Source organism: Triturus cristatus, chromosome 5_1, assembly GCF_964204655.1.
Source record: "Triturus cristatus chromosome 5_1, aTriCri1.1, whole genome shotgun sequence".
In the NCBI taxonomy this organism is placed as follows: Eukaryota; Metazoa; Chordata; class Amphibia; order Caudata; family Salamandridae; genus Triturus; species Triturus cristatus.
In genome coordinates, this window is record NC_140587.1 from 780,648,274 (window position 1) to 780,673,408 (window position 25,135).

The window sequence follows — 25,135 nt, forward strand, 5'->3', positions numbered from 1 at the left end:
CCGGGTGGGCGTTAAGGAATCTGCACCGAGACAACATCTCTAACAGATACATTGTTACCAAAGGTAAGTAACTCGTACATTTGATAGAGACATCTAGCCGCAGATTCCTTAACTTAGAATAGATACTGATCCAGCGCAAAAACCGAGGCAACGGAGAAACAACCTGTACCAATATCCTCCCTGCGTCGCAGACCCGACGTCACACTAGCTCATTCATACATGCAGTCATTGGTGGGGCCCATAACACTAACATTCACACATCTCTTTCACTAGTCTGCACACACAGGAGGGATGAGTAATTCAAGCGCTGGACATGTGGGTGGACACCTTATAACCAATAGGGAGAGAAAAGTTATTTTACAAAATTTACATTAACACCCTTCGCCTACAGATCCTTAATCCTAAACATCAAGGCACTCCTCCCACTTGGTCAATGGACCAATTAGTTGGATTGGTTGATGGTGATTTAGAACCAGCTAAAACACAATTTAAGACTTAGATCTTACTTCTCTTTATAAACCACAGACTCGTTTTCTTGTTAATCCATATCTGTTTATCTAAATTTTCATAATGATTTAAATTTGCATTTGTCTCGTCAAGTTTAGAAAGTTTATATCAATATTTTGAGTAAATCGCAGAACATCATATTTACCTAATCTGGCTATTTGGAGTCCTCTAATTTATTGGCTCTGCATAATCAAATTTGCAGTAAATCGTCCGAAAGCAGGCCAAAGCTCAAAGTTCTTTGCTCAGCACGTTACAGTCCCAAAGATCGGCAAAGGACCAGAGACGTGCAAGCATCAATCATTGCCCATAGATTTAGGCAAAGTTCGCAGTCATCAAATGATCGGGCAGCATCTGGACCCTCAAAGATTCAGAAGAATGCGGAATCGTAGCATCAATCAAGAAGTCCAGAGTTGAAGCGGCACCCTCTCTATTCTACTACTCTTTTTATAATAAAATGAAGCAAAGAAGATACATTTTAGAGTTTTAGAACAGTCGTGGTTGGCTGGTTGAGATTGTCCGATGCAAGTTTTAGGTTCTCAGTACAGTTCGAAGGGTGAGGTCACTGGTTAGTCCAAGAGTCGGCTTGTTCTGGTTTATTGTAAGGTTGATTGTTCTCCTGTCTTGGCAGACCTCCCATATTCTGTCCTTGTCCGGGTACATGGTGAACAAAGGTCGTGACGAGGCTTTAGGAGATTTCTCGCGCATGCGTAGCTCACTCTTCACCTCATGGGACAGTGGCCACTTCGTCGTGTGGTGTCAGCGGCCATCTTTGATTTAGGCCCAAATGCTAACTTAAGCGAAACAAACACAAAAGAGTAATTAATACATAAAAATAATGAATCTAATGTTAACCCCTTACTAATCCCTTTATGTGCTTGTATTTACCTAGCATATAGCGACATTTAAAGCAATTATATTCACCTTTTCGATCCTCCTCATGGGCAACATCACAAAAGCAACATATATCATGCAGTATTCTATTACCAAATATACTACAGATTTAGTTATAAAGGTTATTTAGCCATGCAAAATGCAAATCCCACGTGTAATTCGAATATTAATAATGTTGGTTAATATACATGCAAAACTCATTTAATAATATTATAATTAATAGATTATATAATTAGTATGTTCATGCAAAATAGAAGAGGTATACAAAATGTTGTACTACCCACAGTCATACCCCAAGGGAGGTGGGTCTGCGACAGGACAACAGAAAGCGCCAAGCATCTGATCCGGCAACAGAGTGACGGATAAGGGGGGGGGGGAAGCTGTGGCAGAACAGCCCGACAGGAACCCCAGCAGCACGAAGAGCAGAATTCACAAGATAGAAGAAATCCGAAAAACATGCCAGAATGGCGCCACACCATACCCATATAAAAAAATGACAGGTAGAATGGCATGAGCCCTATACCAGAGCAAGGAAAGAGAGAGAGAGGGAGAGCAAGAAGGATCACTCCTTGCTAAATGGCGCACGATAAGTGAATTGGCCCAAGCTTGAAAAGAACTCGAAGAGATGTAATCAGCACCTAACAGACTAGACTATAGAAGGAAGTCAAAGAAGCCGGTGGCAAGAGCCAGAACCTGAGGAATGCGTAGGGAAAAACCCAGCAGGACAAGAAGCATGCCAAGCGCACACCTAACCTTAAAAGGGGTAAGGAGGGACAATAGCACCAATCTCCGACCCGCCGAAGCAGGTAGAATATTTCGCCGGCAAAAGGCCAAAGAGACCTTAAGGTGGCTTACACAGGAACAGAAGAGTGCCCGACCGGGCAGCATGAGGTCAAAGTGAGAAACAACCCACAACATAGACATGTAGACAGTAATTAATTACCACTGCCATTAAAAGAACTGTCCCGCAGGCGTAGCTGCAACAAGAGTAGGCATATCCGAAGGAAGAGGCCAAAAACACCACGGTAACGAAAGGTGGGAAAAGTCTCAGAATCCAAGACCAACACTCCAGAAAGACACGTACAGCATCGAACAACAAAAAGGGAGCATATGTCAATTAGGAAAACCACTCCAGTAAGCAGAAGCAAGAAGGAACCCATGGCCAACTTGCAACAACTCAGAAAAGCTCCCCCACACATGGAGATATTGGTCCAGACTCGACAAGAGGTAGCGACGTAGGAAGAGGATACCAAGGCAACCGGCATGTAGACATAAATGTATAAACATACAATTATGCAGAGACAGAACGAGCCAGGAGCATCAACATGTATATACCGGACCATACCTAGAACAGAAAGGGCTGGTAGGAGCCGTTTTGGAGGAGGAGACCATGAAACCTCCAAAGGAGGTGGATGACCATGGCAAAGCAGATGGCACAAAGGAAAAACATAGCACACCGTACAACGGACCACCAAGCGACGCATGGAGCCCTAATGACCCCCAGGCCCAGGTGAGATAAGCAAGGCTATATAATAGCGTACAAGTACACCACATGGAGTATGTATACCCCCAAACAACGGGGGACACCTCTTAGGGCAAGAAGCCAGGCCAAAAGATTGCAGTAACGAACCAAACCCGTGAGCTGAGTTCCAAGCCGTAACAACATCACCGAGCCAAGCCACCGGCTGAATACCACAGTCAGAGGACACAGCAACCTGTGGAACACAGCCACAGAAGGCCAACAGGCAGCTGAAAGCAAAAACGCATCCAAGGGATGCCAATAAAAGGGTAAGCACCCTTGACCACTGAAAAAAGAAGACGTAAGGCTCACTGCCCATGGTAAACACAGAGTGCATCTAAGGATGCGAAATGAAAAAGTACCATAGAAGACAGGCCCAAAAGGGGCTAAGTGGGAGGACGAAAGCCTGCCAGGAGCCGGCAAACTGCTGACTCGGCGTGAGCATCAAAGAGCAAAACCCCCATCAAAGGGTAAGTCAATGAAGTGAAGGAAGATCGCAGGGAGTATGGATGTATTATTTATTTCAGATAAATAAATATACAAGAAACAGGTGAGCGCCAGGATATACCTCCATCAGTCTCCTGGTACAACAGCAACTGACTGGAGAACTCGAATGCCACTTACCAAGTGACATTCCAAGCACGCTCACACACAATCTTAAAGGTAAACATATAACTGTTTGGTGCAAGCCCAAACAGTTATCATACAACATAACACATCCCCCCTCCTTAATAAACAACAGCAAATAAAAGAACAATTAAACCAAAAAAAAACAAACAAAACAAAAAAAAACAAACAAGGATAAAAATCCCAGGAAGAATCTCCATAACTTAATACCAAATAATACTACACAATGTATTCTTTGAGCCAACTAGGCAAAACTCTTTTTCTCTTGTTACCACCCGTAATATCCCGATTCGAATTGACATTCTCCTGAGAAGGTTCCATAACAGACTGATACTCAACAGACCCTTCCCCCTCCGTAAAGGAAGAAGTATCTGCAGTTCCATTACTAGTAGACACGCCCCCCCATTCCATCCTGAACCACCCCAAGATCATGAGAACCTTCAGTAGCTAATTGAGACTGTAAACTACTATTTTCAAAATAATCTTCAATCCACTCAAAATCTCCCTTGTGATGATGTACCTGAATGTTTCCATCATGATTCTGACTACTAACTATAGCAATGTCTTTAAGATTCCAAACTCTCCCATCTTCAAGTCTTACCAAATTCCTTAAGACTTCTACCACTTGTTTGGGTGTTTCAAACTTACTTTCCCCTTTAATGACCTTGAATGGTTTCTTGACACGCACCCAATCCCCCACACTGATAGCCACTTCCTTGGCACCATGGTGCCTGTAATAGTACTCTTTTGTCTTTGAATGTACTAACTCCAATTTTTCTTTCACATCAGTATGAGACCAATATTGCACTTTGCTTTCTACTAGCCAACTAGGATTGAACTTACACCTAGGTGTTCTACCCCTCATCATGACAAAAGGGGACAACCCTGTCTGAACTTGAGAATTGACCCTATATGACCACACTGCTTTTTGCACCTGTATTCTCCAATCCAAGTTCTTGTTCATCGATGCTTGTATAACACCCTTTATTACTCTATTAAACCGTTCCACCGTGCCATTCCCACTAGGATTGTATAGTGCCGTGGTTTTGTGTTTTACCCCACATCTCTCAAAATAATCTTTAGCCATGTTAGATAGAAATTGTACCCCATTGTCCATCAAAAGGCTAACAGGTAAGCCCACCATTACAAAGATATTATCTAAAAATTTAAGAACAGAGTGCGTATCTGCCTTTTCCACAATTTTCACAATTGGCCATTTGGTAAACAGGTCAATAGCCACCAACCCATATTCCTTCAATTCACCTACTGGTCCAAAGATGTCCACCGCTACTGTGTCCCAAGGGAGACTAGGAATCAACCCATCACTCATTGTAGGTCTTAAGGTTTTAAGAGATTTGTCCGCTGAGCAACAAACTGGACAACCTTTGACAAAACATTCAATCTCTATCAATTCCAGGCCACCAAAACATCCCCATCACTATCAATTTGGTTCTGACAATCCCAAAATGTCCCTCGTGACACAAATGTAATACTCTTTTGCGCAACATTCTTGGAGGAACGATTCTATCCCCTCTCAATAATAAATCTCTGTCTAAGGAAAGTTCCAGCCATACTTCTCAACAGGACTGCAAGTTTCCCCTGATACTTCCTTTCTTTGGCCACCCATTACAAATGTACTTCAACACTTTCTCCAATACCTAATCTTTAGATTGTTCCTCCAGCCATTCTCTTTTACTAATCGCAGGTGCACCTGAATCGTGTATGAAGGCTACACTACAATTCCAGAGTCCGTGGGTCTATATTGGTCTACCTGATCAAAAACATTTTTTGCAAAGAGAACCAGCTACACATCTAAATGAGGGAATCCTTTCGAAAAGGACCGAGTCCCATCACCCACCAAGGTGGCATGCGTCATCATCTGGAACCTCCCATTAACCGCACCTGGTGCGGTTAAAGAGCTGCAACTCCTTAAGTTACTGTAAGAAGGAGGAGCTCAGGGATGTTTTGACTAATACAGCTTGGGGGGAATCACTCCCAAAATAAGAGGAAGCTGCCTGTAGTGTAGTGAAGTGAGGTGCAGTGTGTGAAAAAGTGATGTTAAAATTGATTAACACTGGAAAAATGCTTTATTCAATATCCAGTGATATCAATGATAAAAAAGCAGAAATGATAGAGTAAAACGTGTACGCCAAAAGATAAGGAACACGTACTCTAAGTGTGGGTCTACATGTTTCAGCCAACTAGCGTCTCAAGGAGATGACCATGGCTTTCTTCAGGACCATAACAAAACACTACTGCAATGTGATAAAGTGTATTCAGGGACATAAAAGGAACGATACGACCAACAATGGTACCTGCTTATCAGTAGATGTGCGGCACCGTCGGGAAGTATTAAAATCACCTGTTAAGAGAAACAAAATAATTTCTACTTGAATCGGCTTTTAACAGGGAAAAATATGCAAAAATAGAGAGAGCTGGACAAAATAGAAAATATAAGTAGACCAATTACACACGTTGCAAAAGTAAACGTCTGTCTGGAAGGGATTCAAAGTACCTCCTTACCCGTCAAGAGATCGGGGAACGTCCCACACTCCTGGTCACGACTCAGGGCCTGAGGCAGCGCTCTAAAAGACAAAAGGAACAGATACGCCAAGGTATTGTCTGCTCACTGACGTCGATGTAAAAAAGGGGTCAGCTGTACGAACTCTGACATTGCAACACTACTTATTAACTGACTATGAACCAAAGAATGTACAGGTCCCTAGTAAGAGGTCATTTCTATTGGGCCATGCATTAACTCAAGGCATGCCCGGTTCCTAACTCAGATACAATTGAGAGAAACCTGGGTGTCGAGGACTAGTCCAGGTTGGCATTTAGACTAGTAGGTAAGTCACTTATAAGGCAGTAAATCAGGAAAATTAGGGCGGGTCCAGATGTTTACCCGCCCACACGGTGAATAAAATCCAGCCCAGTTCGGACAGCAGATCATATAGACTGGAGCTCAAGTGTCGAGACGGCGACACGAGTACCATGTTGCCTGAGTGGATAACCTCATGCTAAGGATGTGCTCGTGTAGGTAGGCCAGTAAGGCAAGTAGCAGGCTTGGCACTAGGTCGCTCAGTACTGAGCGACCTAGTGCCAAGCCTGCTACTTGCCTTACTGAAACATGTAGACCCACATTTAGAGTACGTGTTCCTTATCTTTTGGCGTACACGTTTTACTCTATCATTTCTGCTTTTTTATCATTGATATCACTGGATATTGAATAAAGCATTTTTCCAGTGTTAATCAATTTTAACATCACTTTTTCACACACTGCACCTCACTTCACTACACTACAGGCAGCTTCCTCTTATTTTGGGAGTGATTCCCCCCCAAGCTGTATTAGTCAAAACATCCCTGAGCTCCTCCTTCTTACAGTAACTTAAGGAGTTGCAGCTCTTTAACCGCACCAGGTGCGGTTAATGGGAGGTCCCAGATGATGAAGCATGCCACCTTGGTGGGTGATGGGACTCGGTCCTTTTCGAAAGGATTCCCTTATTTAGATTTGTAGCTGGTTTTCTTTGCAAAAAATTATTTTGATCAGGTAGACCAATATAGACCCGCGGACTCTGTTGCTGTTCTAGTCGTAGTATTTGGGGATTTGTCCGCGCTGGTCTCTAAACTCCCTTAGACCCTCTACTCACTTTTGTTTGTCGCTACACTACAATTCCCCCATGGGTCATCAACACGTTCCTCTAATGGAGATAAGCAATCCGCCACAACATTATCTCTGCCCGGTACATAAACCATTTTGTAGATGTATTCCTTCATCCTCATTGATATTCTGGCTAATCTAGCGGAAGCAACAGCTGTACCCTCGCTAGACAGAATGCGAACCAGAGGTCGGTGATCTGTGCCGACCGTCACAGGTTTTCCCCACACAAAAGCACGAAAATGTTCTAAAGCCCATGCACAAGCTAACGCTTCCCTCTCTATAATAGGATATTTACTTTCTGCAGGTGATAACGCTCTAGAAGCAAATAAAATTATTTTCTCTTTTCCCTCACTTCCTTTTTGTGACAGAACAGCACCTAGTCCCTTGTCACTAGCATCCATGTTCAATAAACATTCTAAGTTAGGGTCAAAGCTAGCTAGAGCATTTACTGCTTGTAGGTCCACTTTGATCTCCGCAAATTTTCTCTTGCATTCCTTACCCCAATCAAATTTAGTATTCTTCTTTAAGAGGGACCGAATATTGTAGACTTTTTTTTTTTTTATTATTTTATTTTTTTGGAAAACCCTTTATTTTATATCAGTGACACAGCTATTCAGCCGACATCCCGGAGGTACGGCAGCTTTAGAGGTTCAACACATGCTTGCGTCCACATATCACTGACAGGAGAACCAAAGGTTCTATTTTGCATAAACATAAATACAACCCTAAACACAAGCAAGGCGAAAGGTACTGTAAGCACCAAGAGAGGTTCCCATCAGGGGGGACGAGCCCCATCACGTCCAACAGGCACTGATCTATAGTAAGGGAAAGGAGGGAAAGGCAGAGACTCTAGAAACAATCACATATCAGCGGGAAAGTCAAAGCCGGAAAAGGACTAAGGGGAAAGTTGCTCCTCAGGCGGATCCGGGTCGGGGGGCAGGCATATGTCCCCTCTGTACTGGTTCCATGGCCCCCACACAGCATGCCATTTCCGAGGGCGCCCCCGAGCACAATACACTGTCTTCTCCCTAAACATGCTCCAGTCCATGTTTTCCATCCACGCTGTCAATGTGGGCGGCCTATTGGAGCCCCACAGCCGAGCGATATCGCGCTTGGCTACCATGTTCCCCAGGGTCACCCACTGAGTCTGTGCTGCGTTGTGGTCAGTAGTACTCCAGACATTCAGGAGACAATATCGCGCCTCAGGCTGCATAACAATTCCTGTCACCTCCCCCATCACCTCATGGACTTGCCTCCAGAACTCCATAATCGCACCGCATTCCCAAATAATATGGAGGAAGGTACCCACCATACCACAGCCTCTCTTACATAGGCCCTCCTCAGAGAAACCCATGTGAACCAACCTGGGCCCCGTCACGTAGACCCTATAGAGTATTTTAAGCTGCACCAGCCGCAGGCGCGCGGGGATAGCGACCTCTTTGGGAGAAGAAACTGCGTACTGCCAATCCTCATCATCTAGTTCAAGGCCGTCCCTTATCCATTGGGCGCGCAACCCTAGGAGAAGATCCGCCCGGACATTAATAAGCTTCTTATAAATGAGCGAAATCGTGCTCTCTGGCATGTGACCATCCAGGATCCGATCCTCCAACGGAGAGGACTCGGGCACCTTCTCCCCCTCCACAAGGACTGACCGCAAGGCGTGGCGCACTTGTGCATATCGGAAGAACTCCGTGCTCCCCAGCTCGTATTCCTTCTGCAGCTCCTCGAACGACTTTATCTTACCCTTAACCAAAAGGTCTCCAACCCTGGATATGCCGATCAAATCCCATTTCTCGAACCCTTTTGTGCGCCAAAGCTTCCCCAGAATCTCGGAGTCAAACAGAGGGGTGGCAAGGGTAAGCTTACCCCTCCAGCCCAGCGAGTCCGTCGCCACCTTCCACACATGGACGGCCACTCTGGTGGGCCCCGTGAGGGTGAGGTCCGACGATTTCGAATACAACGCTCTGTGGTAATTACCCCCACGGAGCAACCAGCGGTCCATGGCGAAGCCAGGGTTGAGCGCCGGACCATAGACACCATGGTTAATCGCGCTCAACTGGGTGGCCCAGTAATAACGTCGAATGTCTGGAAGCGCGATACCACCGTCGTACCACGGAAGCGTCAACTTAGCGACTGCGATACGCGGACGCCCGTCCCATAAGAGCGCGCGCTGGTGGCTTTCGATCTCCCGGAAATAGCTGGCCGGGACCAGGTCAAGAGTATTCTGCAGGGCATAGAGGAAACGGGGAAGGGACAGTGCAGCGCGGCCAAGGAGGGAGAGCGGCAATCGCCGCCAGCCCGCCACATCCCGCCGCAGGCGCGCCAAGGGAGGGAGCAAGTTCTTCTCGTAGCGCAAGATGGGGTCGGTGGAAATATAGATCCCCAAATACAAAAAGCCCTGCTGGGCTATCTGGATCGAACAGTTACGCGGAACAGGCGGGACATCCCCACACAGGACATACAAGTGTGACTTCCCCCAATTAATGACTAGGCCCGAGTTTCTACCGAAAGATGTCAAGACGTCACAAACCACTATCAGAGATTTCTTAGGCGAGGCAAGATATAACAGAATGTCATCAGCGTAGAGTGAAATACGGTCTTCGTGGTCAGGCGACCAGCGAAGCCCACGTATATCCGGGTGCCACTGTATCCACGCCGCCAATGGCTCAAGAGCAAGGGCAAACAGCAACGGCGACAGGGGGCAACCCTGCCGGGTGCCTCTCCCGAGCTCGAAAGGTGCCGACGCCCTCCCGTTCACCACGACGCTTGCAAGAGGCCCCTCATAGAGCAGCCTCACCCACCGCACGAATCCGGACCCGAAGCCGAATTTGGCCAGCACCGCCCACAAGTATGCCTACTCTACCGTGTCAAAGGCCATCGTGGCGTCGAGGGACGCCACAATAGCCGGCTCTCGTATCGTACCCGTCCTGGCAATCACTCCGTGGAGGCGTCTAAGGTTTAGTGCAGTGTTACGGTGCGGGATAAAGCCCGACTGATCCGGGTGGATCAAGTCGCCAAGTACCCGGACCAGGCGGTTCGCGAGAATCTTGGCAAGGATTTTCGGCTCGGCGTTGAGGAGCGAGATCGGCCGATAGGAACCACACCTATCCCGGGGCTTTCCGTCTTTATGTATTACCACGATCGTCGCCAGCCGTTGATCGAGCGGAAGAAACCCGTTCCTCCGCGCCTCCACGAACATGACGGTCAAGTGAGGAGCAAACTTATCCGGACAAAGCTTGTACAGCTCTATCGGCAGACAATTTGGGCCCGAAGCCTTGCCGGAGCGCAACGCACGGATAGCCCCTGCCACTTCGTCTACAGTGATATCACCATCGAGGTCCTCCCTATCAATGGTGGAAAGGCAGGGCAGAGCGATGTCCCGCAGAAGATCACACGAGTCCTCAGTCGATCTATCCGAGACCGAGGCGTATACCGTACGAAAATAGTCTGAGAAACACCGGACTATACCGTCGGGATCAGTGACAACCTCTCCCCCATCCATCAACAACTCCGGCACCACACGATTAACACGCTCCTTTTTGTCCAGCCATGCCAGCAATTTCCCGGCCTTATCACCAACATCATACAACCGCCCCTGCTGCTCCCTGTGAAGGGTCTTGGCGGCATTTGTCACCAGATCCCTATACTCCAATTGCTTCAGGCTCAAATTGTGCAGCGTGGACGTCTCAACATCCCCTTCCAAGGCCAACTCTAAAGCCGCTATCTCGTCCTCCACTTGTATCACCTCGGCGTCTCTCCGCCGCTTGGCGGCCACTACCAGGGACAAGGCTTCTCCTCTCAGTACAGCCTTAGAAGCTTCCCACAAGGACACCGCGGAGTCAACTGAGCCCTGGTTTTCTCGAAAATAGTGGTCAACTGTCTTCAGCAGCGCGCTGCGCAGCTTGGGGTCCCGAAAGTACCAGGGGTTAACGGGAGCCACACTGCCCCCCGCCACCCGGCCTATGTCCAGACGTGCCCACACCAGTGAATGATCTGATATGCCCCGTGCCATGTGCCTAACCTCTGTTACCAAAAAGACGTGTGCCGCCAGAGTGAGCAGATAATCAATCCGGGAGAGACTCCCGTGGGCCCCGGAGTGGAAGGTGTATTGTCGCTGAGTGGGGTGCCGCAGCCTCCAACAATCTACCAGGCCAAAAGTATCAATAAAGTCGGGAAGCCACTTCTGAGCCCCCCCGGTGTCTCTGGGCGGGTACCTATCTAGCATTCCAGAACCAACCGCATTGAAGTCCCCTCCCACCACTAGCATCCCTTCGGGGAGTTCCAACAAGGCCTTGCCCAGATCAGCAAACGTGGAGGCCTGCAAGGCAGGAGGGACATAAACAGAAACCAAAACCAACGTTCTGCCCTCCCACCTCCCCGACACGGCCACAAAGCGCCCCCTATCATCAGCAATGGTGGAGTCAACCTCAAATGGTAGGGAAGCTCTGACAAGTATGCCCGCACCCCTGGATCCCGAGGAAAACCCCGAGTGAGCAATGAATTTGTAGCCCTTTCTGTTAAGTGCATAACACATATTCCCTATAAGGCGGGTCTCCTGCAAGAGGACCACATCTGGCAAGGTCCGTTTCAAAAATTGCAGGACTATCCCCCGTTTTATACGGTCCCCTAAGCCATTAACATTCCAGCTGAGTACGTTTAAGCCCCTATCCCCCATCCCTGAACACAAAGAGACCCCCCCCCCCCCAGAGAACCACAATCGGACAATTCTGACAGTCATTACTACGCCTTGCAAGAAAAAACAACAACCCCAAACAACAACCCCAACATCCTGAAAACCCCCCCCCCACCCTGCACCCCTGCGTCAGCTTACTAAGCCCCCCCAACTTGCAGTGTGCCTGTCGCCCTACCAAAAACAAATCTACAAAAAGCACCCCAAGGGAGGAAAGAGCCCCTATCTTCCCCCCGCCACCCTCCCATTACTGCAATAAGGTGCGAGTCACTGTCCAGGGCCGAATCGATGCAGGCCAGCACCGAAGGTATCACTTCTGTCCATCCCGGTCGCCTTCCACCCCATCCACGCTGTCCCGGCCGGGCTGTCGCCGAGGGAGTGCATCCAGCCAGTCCCCTGCCATGTCCGGCGATTCGAAGAAGAAAGTCCGATCCTCATATACCACACGCAGCTTAGCGGGGAAAAGCATGGCATACTTCAGGTCCATATCCCTAAGCCGCCGCTTCACCCCCAGGAAACTTTGCCTCTGTTTCTGCACCATCTGGGTGAAATCAGGGTAAAAGCTCACAGAGGCATTTTGAAAAGGCACCGGGCCTGTCACCCTCGATGCTTGCAGGATAGCGTCCCGATCTCGAAAGTGAAAGATCCGGGCGACAATCGGCCGCGGGGGGGCTCCCACCTTAGGCCGTCCGCCAGGCACTCGGTGAGCCCGCTCCACCGCGAAAAACTTGCCGAGGCCCTTTGGCGCAAGATGATTCACCACCAGGTCCTCGACGAGGAGGTCCACGGAGAGCTCCTCTGAAGTTTCCGAGACCCCAATAAGGCGCACATTATTGCGCCGGGCCCGACCTTCAAAGTCCTCGAGCCGGCGAGCGGAGAGGTCATTCGCGGTTCGTAGCTTGCGGACCTCAGCCTGGAGTTCCAAGACATCGTCCGCGAGGCCAGTAGTCTTGAGGTCCAGGGACTTGACCCGCTCATTGTTTTTTCCCAGGTCCGCGCGAGTCAAGTTGACATCGACCAAAATCATGTCCACCTTGTGCGCCAGGGTCTCGAACTGTCGCCCAATCGAAGATTGCATCCCATCTATTGCCCCCTTGATATCCTGCAATGATAACTCCGAGGCTGGGGATGAATCGGCCTTCTGCGCTTCCAGCGACTGTCCCGATCCACCAGGCGACTCCTTCTGCTGGGCATAGCGATCCATATTTTTGGATTGGATATAGCCTCCCCGCCTGGTAGTCTTAGACTTCGACCTGTCTGCCTCCGATTTGGTCGACATCTCGGACAGTAGGACGGTCAGTCGCAAGAGGACGTCCCTCACTCAGGTAGGGGAGACAGGTACGACTAGGTCTTCAACAGCCAGTCAGGACCGGGTGGAGGTCTTCCAGACAACAGAGGATCTGTATGACGCACTCCCAACCCGGAGCAAACAAAGGGCGAGAAAGCGAAAGTGAAAGTGCCACGGCATCCGTCCGTCAGTTCACACCTCCCAAGGCCGCTGTTGTTCAATTAGTGGCCGGGCATCCTGCCAACGCAAGCCCCTGGCATCCTTCGGAGGTAGGCCGCAATCTTCCGCCGTGCACAACTTCGGTCCCCGGTGGGCGATCTTGGCCCGGACAACGTCAATCGCCCCAGCTGTGACTCATCTGCAGGATTCCGTGCATGAAAATCAGGATTTAGGACAGGATGAGTGCCGGAGGGCGCGAGGGTAGCGGGAGCTCAAGGCTCACGCGGCCATCTTGGTCAAGCGCTAAGCTCCTCCATATTGTAGACTTTTGATGCAAAGTTTTTTATGAACTTTGCACAATATTCTGCCATGCCCAGAAAGGATCTTATTTCTTCTTAAGAAGTGGGAGCAGGTGACTTAATAATGTTCTCAACCAGCGACGGTTTTGGCTTAACTCCCTCCTCACTTATAATGTGTCCTAAATACGAGGCACTTCTTTGTCCAAATTTACGTTTTGTTAATTCAACAGTTAGTCCCGCAGACTGTAATGCTCCTAAGACCTGAACTAACCTGGCATCCTGTTCCTCTTTGTTGATTGCTGCTATCAGAATGTCATCTTGGAAGAAACACACCCCTTCCATCTCCCCAAACAATCTATGCATTAGTCTTTGAAAGACTGCCGCAGCAGATGCAAGTCTAAAAGGCATACGTGTGAATTGGTAGCACCCAAAAGGGGTAATAAAAGCCGTGAGACCTCTGGACTGCGGCTCTAACACCACCTGATGATAGGCAGCGGAGAGGTCAATGGTGGAAAACCATGTTGCACCTCTTAAGGAAGATACCATCTCATTAATGTTTGGTAAAGGGAACTTCTCAATTACTATATTATTATTCAAATGGCGCAAGTCAATGCACAAACAAATCTTTCCGTTAGGCTTGCGGGCAACCACGACCGGAGAAATCCATTCAGATGTTTCCACTTCTTCAGTGACCCCCTTAGACAATAAATTTTGTATTTCTCCTTTAACTTCTTCTCTAATTAGTATAGGGATAGGTATAACTTTGTGAACTCTTGGTTGAGCATCCCTTTTCAGTACTATTCTGTGTTCGAAACCTTTGAGTCCCCCTAAGTCTTTTCCAAACACCTTAGGAAATTTCTTGTTCAGTACCTCACCCATCTTACTGCATTCATCCATAATAAGTACTTTTTCCACACTATTTGGGTCTAAAATCATGTGTAGATCTTTCTGGTCAAACCAGCCAAATACAGATACCTTAGCTACATATAACTTCCCTCTCGTAGATCTTCCTTTAAAAAGAAAGGTTAACCACCTGAATCCTAGCATGTCGATTTTTTCTCCTGTATAACTTACTGGGTTCACATCTGATGTATTTAAATGATCTCCAATTTTATCTACAAATTTCCTCTTCTATACTTCTTCGTTTATAATGGTGTAAGGCGATCCTGAATCAGCATACACATTTACCTTTACCCCACCTAAAGACAATTCACAAATAGGTTTCCCTTCCATAGAATCGTCCTTAATGTTCAAAATAAAATTGCCTCTCACATTCTTCACACAATCTTCACCCCCATTACCATCATCACCTTTATCATCATTCCATATGTATTTTACATTGCTGCACCTACGACACATTTTACTAAAATGTCCTAACAGCCCGCAAATACCACATTTTTTCCTTAACGCCGGGCATAGCTTGCTAAAAGCCAAATGATCTCTACTATCGCAACGATAGCACTTCCTATCATCAGTTTTAAAATCTCTCCCCTGGTTCTTCGACGGCTGGTTTGTCCATTTTCCTTGAGCTTGTTGAAAGTTGCTTTTAGCTTTGCTTTGTATTTTAAATACCGCGTCCGGTGTCTTTTCAGGTTCTTTCTCTGCCTCTTTAATCACATTCACACATCTACCAGACATCTCCGATTTCCTCATTATAGCCAACACATCATCGAGTGGTGCGTCCCCATTCACCCATAAGCGGTCTTGTATAGATGAATTGTTATTGTGCATGATTAGATGGTCTCGGATTAGGTCATCGTGCAAGTTATCAAACTTGCAATCTACAGCCAATTTTTTAAAATCATCCAACCACTCATCCACAGTTTCATTTTTAGTCTGCTTCCTCTGAAAGAATCTGTGCCTTATTACTCCTATGCAAACTTTTGGAGCAAAATACCTGTCCATATCCTTAAGAGTGTTTTCGAAAGCATCTAAATTAACATCCAAAATTTGAGACATTCTTTAATAAGTTTTCAATCCCACAGGTCCTAAAGAATGAAGGAGTATCCTCTTCTTCTGTTCAGGTTTCATTTTCCCTGCCTCGTCTATTGCACAAATGTAATTTATGAAGTATTCCTTCCATTCCATCCATTTAATACTCGGTTCTGGTCCCGTTGCCCAAAAAGGGTGTGGATTGCTGATCGAAAAATATTGTTGTGCCATATTTCCCTCTACGAGATTTTCTTCGTTATCTCCTTTATCCATTAATAATTGTAGTTATAAGGAATCTTCTCTTAACGGCACCACAACCAAAAACAAAAACAAATATATTCCACGAATACTTTTATAATAGTATTTTATAATTTCCAAGCGTTCTATATAACGCCGCTAGTATGCCCCGACAGTCTCACCTGTTTCTAGAGTCTTCCAATATGCCTTTCATCCTATTGCCGGTCTCCCGTGAAAAACTTCTCCAAATGGAAAGCCCGTGACTGCACGTACTTATTGTGGATTCTCTGTGATCTTTGCTCAAGTAAAATGGCCGCTACGCAAGGTCACGCAACGTGACCTTGCGCGATGACGTTTCTGCGTTCAGCGGTACTGCGCATGCTCCTGACGTGTTAATACTTCCAACTTACGTCAGGAGCTCCGCGCAATGCCCGTCCTCGGAACCTTCACACCACTTGAAAAATGCCGTCAGCGCGGACCTTCAAACCGTCCAAATCCACATCCACCAGTAAGTTCAAAACTACGTACGTACTCCTTTGTACCGACGTCACCTCTTGCACTGTCTTTTTGGCACCTTGTCCGTCGTCTCGTAGTAGTTAAAAAAAACATATTACAAATTTTCTCCAAGAACTGTAGTTCCGATTCCCAAACGTCGCCAATTGAAGTGAAGGAAGATCGCCGGGAGTATAGATGTATTATTTATTTCAGATAAATAAATATACAAGAAACAGGTGAGCGCCAGGATATACCTCCATCAGTCTCCTGATACAACAGCAACTGACTGGAGAACTCGAATGCCACTTACCAAGTGACATTCCAAGCACGCTCACACACAATCTTAAAGGTAAACATATAACTGTTTGGTGCAAGCCCAAACAGTTATCATACAACATAACAGTCAACCAGTCGTTCCCAGATATTTTCAGGGAAGAGGCTATCTCGCAACCAAGTGTGACGCCTTAAGGCAACAGAGCTCGCCATGGCTCGACCCAAAGAATGCACAGTATCTGAGGCGGAACGGATTGTGAATTCGGCAAGGTCGCGGCGAAGGAGATCAACGCGAGCACCTTCAGAGGTGGCAGTATGCAAAGACTCTGCAGAGTCCCACAGGGCAGAGGTAGCCCGAGCCAAAACACACACTGTATTTAAGGACCGTAGGGCAGCACTAGTGGATGCAAAGATGTTCCTACCCCATGACTCAATCCACCTGGACTCCCGAGAGGGAGGAAGCGTTAGAGGGGGTAGAGAATGAAAGACAGTCTGTAACACGAACCCCTGCGCATCAGGGTGCACAAAAAGACAGGCTGGATCATGTGGATCTGGACGGTGGCAGTGCAAAACTGAACAAGCCACCAGGTCACCCGACGCAGGTCGGACACAGGTACCCAAGAGGGCATCATAAAGGGGAGCCTCAAAAGGCAAAAGCGGCTCCATATTTCCAGACCCAGGGTGGAGGACCTCAAGCAAGGGGTCCACAGACAAAGGGGTAGAGGGGGGTTGCATATTTAAAATGCGGGTAGCCAAAGAGACCACACTCAAAAAAGCAGCACCAGCCTCGGTAGCCCACCGTGGAGGGGAAAACAGCTCATCAGTGGGGGAGGGTTGTAAGCTGACCCTCCCAAGACACTGAGGGTGCGCCCAATGCTCCACGGAAGGAAGCCCCACGGAAGAGTGAGGATCCTGACTGGGCTCCTGGGGAGGGGGAACAGCCTGCCGGATCTGGGAGCTCCTGAGGAGGCTCCACAAATTCCAAGGGGGCACTGGCAACACTAACTCCGGTGAGGGCGTCGCCGAACTCTCTCCAGAGGCCTCTATAGAAGAGTCCAGAACCCGGCATGGACACGGCGCCGAAATGATGCGTGTCGACGCCGACTTGGCAGCATCCGGCGTCGAGTCGGCGCAGAGACTATGACAAACTCCCCATCAGACGAAGGAGAGAGCGCCGGGGCCAGCGAGGCAATCTTCCGACGCCGTCCCGGCTCCGCCTCATCCTGAACAGGCTCCAATTCCGGAGAAGGGAGCGGAGGCGGAGCCGAGCCTGCCCGGAAGGCTGGGGTGTGCTCAAGTAAGGGCTATGAGCACCGGCAACCACCTGCGGCACCACAGGGAGCCCCGCGGGGCTATGCGGCACGGCAGAGGGGTCGTGAGCCGAAGAGGTGGACCCAGCTGGGCCGTGCCCTAACGACTCCATGTGGAGCATAGAGGGGGACCCGCCTGGGCCATGCCCTAACGACACCACATCTCCGATGTTCCCGGGACGCAAGGGCTCAAGAGACACCGGGGGCGAACCTGTCGGCGAGGCCGTCGGAGACCCCACAAGAAGTGGAGGTCCGAGGATGCCCCAGGAACGGGAGAGGACCCAAGGGAGGCCTGTAAAGCCGTAGCATAGGCCTCCATTTGGGCCCGCGTCGCCCCTACACCCGGAAAGGGTGGATAGTGGGGGGGCGACCGTCAAGAGCGCACGTCCGGAAAGGTTTGGGAACCAGCGCCCCTGACAACAGAAGGTGACAAGCGCCTTGACTTACCAAGTGGAGAACAATGGCCCCGGACCCCAGAAGGCGATCGACGACGGAACCGAACATAGGAGGGACCCACAGTCGATGACGAGGCCGGTGAGCGAGACGACTCCGACCGGAACAGCCGTGCCAAAAGAAGCTTCATATGGCGCTCCCACCAAGACTTCGGTTTCAGGCGCTGGCAGGCGTCACAGTCCGTGGAGTCATGGTGCTCGCCCAGACACCACATACAAATAAGATGCGGGTCAGTCGCGGACATTTGCTGTGAACAGGAATTACAAGATTTAAAGCCCGAAGGCATCGCACACTGTTCTCAATGCGAAGCGTCGAAAATGAGGCCTGAAAACAGGCCAGAGGAGCTCACTCCGGATCCGTGTTGCACGTGGAAAAGAGGGAAACTGACGTCAGCGCGCCGGGAGGGATTTATATGACTTTGCCGACGTCATGTACGTGGACGACGTTAGGGCGGGGTCGTGTGGTGCTGTCCCCTGGCGCGCAGAGCTGCTGCTGCAAAACATTTCCGGATCCAGTCTCACACCTCGGGATATTCTAAATTAAGGAATCTGCGGCTAGATGTCTCTATCAGATACTGCTATATAAAGAGGATATGCTCCTGTATGCCCCTTAACAAGTATCTAGTGCATCACAAAATGTACAGGGGCTCATCATACACGTGAAGACCAGAAAATCTAAAACTACCTTAGAGTTCCTCGGTTTTCACCTTTATTAGTGAGAACTCTAGGTATATCTAAAAACACTATATTTGGCGAGAAAACAGAGAACAATGGCTGAAACGAGTCTCATACTAGCCAAGATGTTTCTGCCAGCAGTAACTAGCTTATCTGGTCTGTGACATTAATCAGGGCTCTAGATCCCTAAATCTAAAACAGTCTCAATTTGCCTTATGCGGTAGTGCACCAACGTTACAGCGGAAAACACAAAACACACCCAGGTGAGGCATACCTAAGCTTTGAATTGGCTGAATGGGTCAACCCTGAATTTTAGAGGATACTGGTAATCTGGTCAGGGTGGAGGTGGTGTCCTTTGTAGTCACACATTCATCCACAATGGACCAAAAGGACCTAGAAATGCCCGCTCGTTGCCGATGATGAAGCATGACACTTTTATGTGTGTGAGGCATCCTCTTCCATAACGGATGGCTTTCCCACTCAGTCTAACAGAAATCCTGTTACGTAAAATTGTGTAAAAGTGCTGAGCACCTTTCTGAAATTTAGGAAACTGTTTTCCTTGTGACTCATTGTTTTCTCTTGTGCATGGTGAGTCCCCCTGTACCTTTTGTGATGCATCATATGAAGAGGAAACGTCAAGCCTAATCAACAACTACTCATCACTCCATGGAATGTCATACAATCTCATTAAAAACTTAAAATTCTTTAGCCTTACATCTATGTCTGGCCTGTTCTGGTTTATGCATAGACTTGTAAATGTGTGTATATGTATATATCTCTGTATATCTGTATATTTATAGATACACACACACACACACACCCACTTACACAGATGCAAGGCGATGTTTATTAACATTAGCTATCGTAGGACCTCCACCCCACTTTGACTACCCTGTGTTGGGAGCATGCAGTCGGATTGCTGTGCTACAGGAAAGAAACAGATAAATAATTTCAAACTTTAGACGGACCATGTGGAAACGAGAGCATACTTTCTATTCCCCTTTGCAGGATGACTTGACCGTTGTCCCTAAAACCATGTATTTAAATTAATAAAAGCATCAGAAAATTGGGACAGTCCTTTGAAAACAGGGACTGTCTGGGGGAAATCTGGGACATCTGGTCACCCTACATTTAGCTTTAGCACAACACACTTGGAATGCACTTCTCTATCCATGGTGTAAGCCATGACTTCAAAACACGATTTCCTTAGTGGGGTTTCCGAAAGTGACAAACCATTGTCTTGTCTTATGAATGCATTTTTATTATCAATGTAAAAAATAGGGAATTTTTCGACATCTAAAGGGTGTAATGCTCTATCTGCAATTGACCGAGATTGTAGAGAGAAAAGTGGTAAGTCAATAGAATGATTAACATGGAATGTGGAGATAACTGTAGCAATAAATAGGGGTTTCCTTAGAGTGACCTGCTCTTTGTGAACCAGAAACAGGCTCTCCACGTTACAGTGTCAGATCTGTATCCTCAGGATCGTGTTGAAGCTGATGTGGTCCACATCCTGATATCCCCAATGTCTGATAGCAAGTAAACAGACATAAAAGGTGATCAAGCGGGGGAAGGTAAGGAAGGGAACAGCGGTGAGGGAGACCTGAAACACAAGGAAAAGCAATCAACCTTCGTTTCTGTTAAGCACATTTAACTATAACATACTGATCCAATTACACATGTCATATCTACTTCTGTTTATACCTGTAAAGAAATCAACAATATGCTGCCTTATGCTCCAAGAGCTGTCTGTCTGTTAGTAGGACATCCTCCTCTGCATTTTTACATCGACTATGACATAAAACAAGAAACACACATAAAAGCATGAAATGATTTTTTTCAGGTGATATGATCGGTATGCCTATATGAATCTCACATACTCTGTATTAGCAGTAGGAGGGAAAACAGGGGCAGAGAGAATTGGCCAAGTAGCTCTCTCTAGTCCTAACCCCTGCAGCGGAGAAAACAAATACAGGACAGTGAAAGCAACAAAAAAGGACTGAATTCCAGTTAAAGGTCAAAGAGGCAGCAGTCAATATCACAGCAGTATTACTTCATACAATACTGGATGGAGGAATGTAGACCATAACCCCTCAATAAATGTCAGCTGCTGAATATCACCAGTTTGTCGTTACGTATAAGAAAATATATTACGAGTTCACTCCATGAACAGTGGAATCCACCAACATCCGGTTAACATATGGTGCACAATAGTTTTCATAAATATGCCTCCTCACCCCGCACTCTACAAGAGCTAACCACAAGTGGAGCTCGCCAACAAGAGTGAAAACAGGGAATGAGAAATGCCACCTCGCAAATGCTTGAAAGCTGAACTCTGCTTTCAAGCTAAATGGAATAACGTAAACAGTCCAAGTACGCTGCCTGCGCACTACGAACACGGGAAATGGATCCTGTCTTTCCCTTAGGACTCAAAACCCAAGAATCAAGTTGGTGCAACGCACCCTTACCGAACCTTTGGTGACCTGGACTCTCAGGAAACAATCAGGATTAGCAGCACCGGCTCCATTCTTCCGGCCCCTCAAGTAGCGGTGATGTCATGGCGCGCACATTGGCACGTACACTGCAAAGCATGCCAGGAATCGTAGTTTCTTCCGTCGTGTTCATCTCCGATATCTGTCAGTGTTCACGGAGCACACAGCTGTCAGTGCTGGTGCAGTCCGACATACAGCTTGCCATATTACAGGCTCAAAAGGAGGCTCCAAAGGCCATATAAGTAGATTAAGGTTCCATGAAGGGACAAGTGGTGTTTTTTGTGGGATAACTCTTATTACACCTGGAATCTTAAAAGAGATTGGTATTGTCTAACTTGCATCTAGATGGCTACAGCTACCAAATGTAGCCTGATAGAGGTGTGTGCTAGGCCTGTTTTCTACAAGTGTAGTAAATAATAAATCATTTTCATGTACCCAAGCCTGGATAGGTTTCTTGTCCTTACTGAGACAGTAGCATACACTTCTCTACCATCTGGCAGTGTGACACGCTCTTGTAGTGGGTCTAGGTGTCTATTTCAAAATAACAATACTCTTTTCAGGAAGTCGAAGCGGAAAAAAAGTATAATGTTACTTACCCAGTAAGCATCTGTTCTTGGCATGTAGAGCTGTAGATTCACATGCTTTGCATACTCCTGCCATCTAGTGTTGGGTCTGGATGTCTGCAAGTTGTTTTACTTCGAAGAAATCTTTCCAGTCACTATGTAAGTGACTCCTCCTTTCGGTGATATTGTGCATGGGCATCAACTCTATTGTTAGATTGTTTTCTGACAGAGGGTAAGAATGGAGTTAATAAGATTAGAATATAGATGTACATGCGTATGTATAAAGAGTAAGAGAGAACTGCAACAGGTATAGGTACCCAGGGAGGTAGGTGGGCGCATGTGAATCTACAGCTCTACATGCCAAGAACAGATGCTTACTGGGTAAGTAATATTATCAGTTTGAAGCATGTGAGCTGTAGACTACATGCTTTGCATAGACTATACAAAAACCAAAGGAAATGATGGACGGAGTGTTGAACATTGCAAGCACTCACCCCCAGTCAACTGATCTGGGTTTAATCCATCACCGTTCTTTAGCCAACTCTGCCACCATAGTTCAGACATGGCCATATGCAAATCAGTCTGACCCTGTGCCTCATGGGAACAGTCCAGCCCGAACTGCCAAGCCATGTCTTCCCTGGACCGGAAACAAGCTTCCTAGGACCGGTTTCTGGCATTTCAGCCGTCTTCAGCCAGGCTTGCTTGAATCCAGTGGCAAAGTGAGCAAGGGACTCACGTCTGAGCATACCCTGCCAACTTATGGCGAACAAAGCAAAAACCAAAGGAAATGATGGACGGAGTGTTGAACATTGCAAGCACTCACCCCCAGTCAACTGATCTGGGTTTAATCCATCACCGTTCTTTAGCCCACTCTGCCACCCCAGTTCAGACATGGCCATATGCAATTCAGTCTGACCCTGTGCCTCATGGGAACAGTCCAGCCCGAACTGCCAAGCCATGTCTTCCCTGTACCGGAAACAAGCTTCCTAGGACCGGTTTCTGGCATTTCAGCCGTCTTCAGCCAGGCTTGCTTGAATCCAGTGGCAAAGTGAGCAAGGGACTCACCTCTGAGCATACCCGTGCTCTCCATGCCACTGGAATCAAGCTATCCTGGCTGAAGAGGGGTGAAACCCTGAAACCGGTCCTAGAATGCTTGTTTCCAGTCCAAGGAGGACCTGGCTTGGCAGTTCGGGCTGGACTGTTCCCATGAGGCACAGGGTCAAGACTGATTTGCATATGGCTGGGTTCGAACTGGAATGGCATGGTGAGCAAAAAAACTATGGATTTAGGCCCAGGTCTCTGTACTGGGGTGAATGTATGACATTGTTCTTCATTCTGTCCATCAATTGTTGTTTTTGCATTTGTCACCCCTAGTGGGACGGGTATGCTCAGACGTGAGTCCCGTACTCTCCATGCCACTGGAATCAAGCTATCCTGGCTGAAGAGGGGTGAAACCCCGAAACCGGTCCTAGGATGCTTGTTTCCAGTCCAGGGAGGACCTGGCTTGGCAGTTCGGGCTGGACTGTTCCCATGAGGCACAGGGTCAAGACTGATTTGCATATGGCTGGGTTCGAACTGGAATGGCATGGTGAGCAAAAAAACAATGTATTTAGGCCCAGATCTCTGTACTGGGGTGAATGTATGACATTGTTTTGCATTCTGTCCATCAATTGTTGTTTTTGCATTTGTCACCCCTAGTGGGACGGGTATGCTCAGACGTGAGTCCCGTGCCCTCCATGCCACTGGAATCAAGCTATCCTGGCTGAAGAGGGGTGAAACCACGAAACCGGTCCTAGGATGCTTGTTTCCAGTCCAGGGAGGACCTGGCTTGGCAGTTCGGGCTGGACTGTTCCCATGAGGCACAAGGTCAAGACTGATTTGCATATGGCTGGGTTCGAACTGGAATGGCATGGTGAGCAAAAAAACGATGGATTTAGGCCCAGATCTCTGTACTGGGGTGAATGTATGACATTGTTCTGCATTCTGTCCATCAATTGTTGTTTTTGCATTTGCAAAAACTATACAGCAGTATTCTCCCAAAGCGGTGGCTAACCTGTAGCTGTCGCAGTTGTCTGAAAGAGTGTTCTAAGTACTGCCTGGCCTACATAAGCTTGTTGTCTTGCCAAAACATCTACACAATAATACTTGGTGAATGAGTGTGGTGTAGACCATGTTGCATCCTAACAAATGTCATCCATGGGAATGTTTCCTAAGAAAGCCATAGTAACCCCTATTTTACAAGTGGAATGCACTCTAGAGAGTATTGCTAACTTTCTCTTTGCTTTTGCATAACAAGTCTGAATACATTTAAAAATTCACCTGGCGATACCTGATTTGGAAATAGGATTGCCCTTGTGAGGAGCAGCAAAATCAACAAAAAGTTGTTTAGTCATACGGAATGACTTTGTTCTTTCTATGTAGTCTAAGAGGGCTATTCTGACATCTAAAGTGTGTAGAGCTCGTTCTGCCACTGAATATGGTTGAGGAAAGAACACAGGTACCTCAATGGATTGGTTGATATGAAAGGAAAAAACTACTTTAGGTAGAAACGTAGGGTTGGTACAAAGAACCACTGTCTTTGTGAAGCTGAAAAAAGGTTCTTCTATGGTTAGTGCCTGTAGCTCACCAACTCTCCTCAGTGAAGTAATTGCAATGAGGAAAGCGACTTTCCAGGAGAGAAATTGCAATTCGCCTCTATGCATGGCTTCAAAAGGTGGGCCCATTAAACGTGTGAGGACTATGTTAAGATTCCACACTGGTGCAGGGGGAAGTCTTGGTGGTATAACTCTTTTTAGTCCTTCCATAAAAGCTTTGATAACGGGTACTCTAAAGAGAGATAAGTGTTGCCTATTTTGTAAATACCCAGCTATTGCAGATAGCAGTATAATCTAATTCTGACCGCTGCAAGTGTAACAAATAACAAATGATATTTTGTATGGAAGCATCAAGAGGATTGATGCTATTATTACAATAGATAACAAAACACTTCCATTTAGCTGCATAGCAAGCTCTTGTAGTAGGCCTTCTGGCCTCTGTAATAATGTTCATACAGTCTGGTGGAAGATTTA

The 25,135-nt window shown here is 47.3% G+C and overlaps 1 long non-coding RNA gene across 4 annotated transcripts; it reads right to left on the reverse strand.

The window, feature by feature from the left end:
• Positions 1-548: 548 nt before the first annotated feature.
• Positions 549-21,556, reverse strand: LOC146831470 (uncharacterized). Of its 4 annotated transcripts, none has more exons than XR_014961294.1 (3): positions 21,486-21,556; positions 20,436-20,615; positions 549-1,298 (listed from the first exon to the last, which is right to left on the reverse strand). It is a non-coding gene; the product is annotated as an uncharacterized LOC146831470 (long non-coding RNA). The 4 variants fall into 4 exon arrangements; XR_014961297.1 differs by having other exon boundaries at positions 21,481-21,554; XR_014961296.1 differs by having other exon boundaries at positions 21,475-21,545.
• Positions 21,557-25,135: the final 3,579 nt, after the last annotated feature.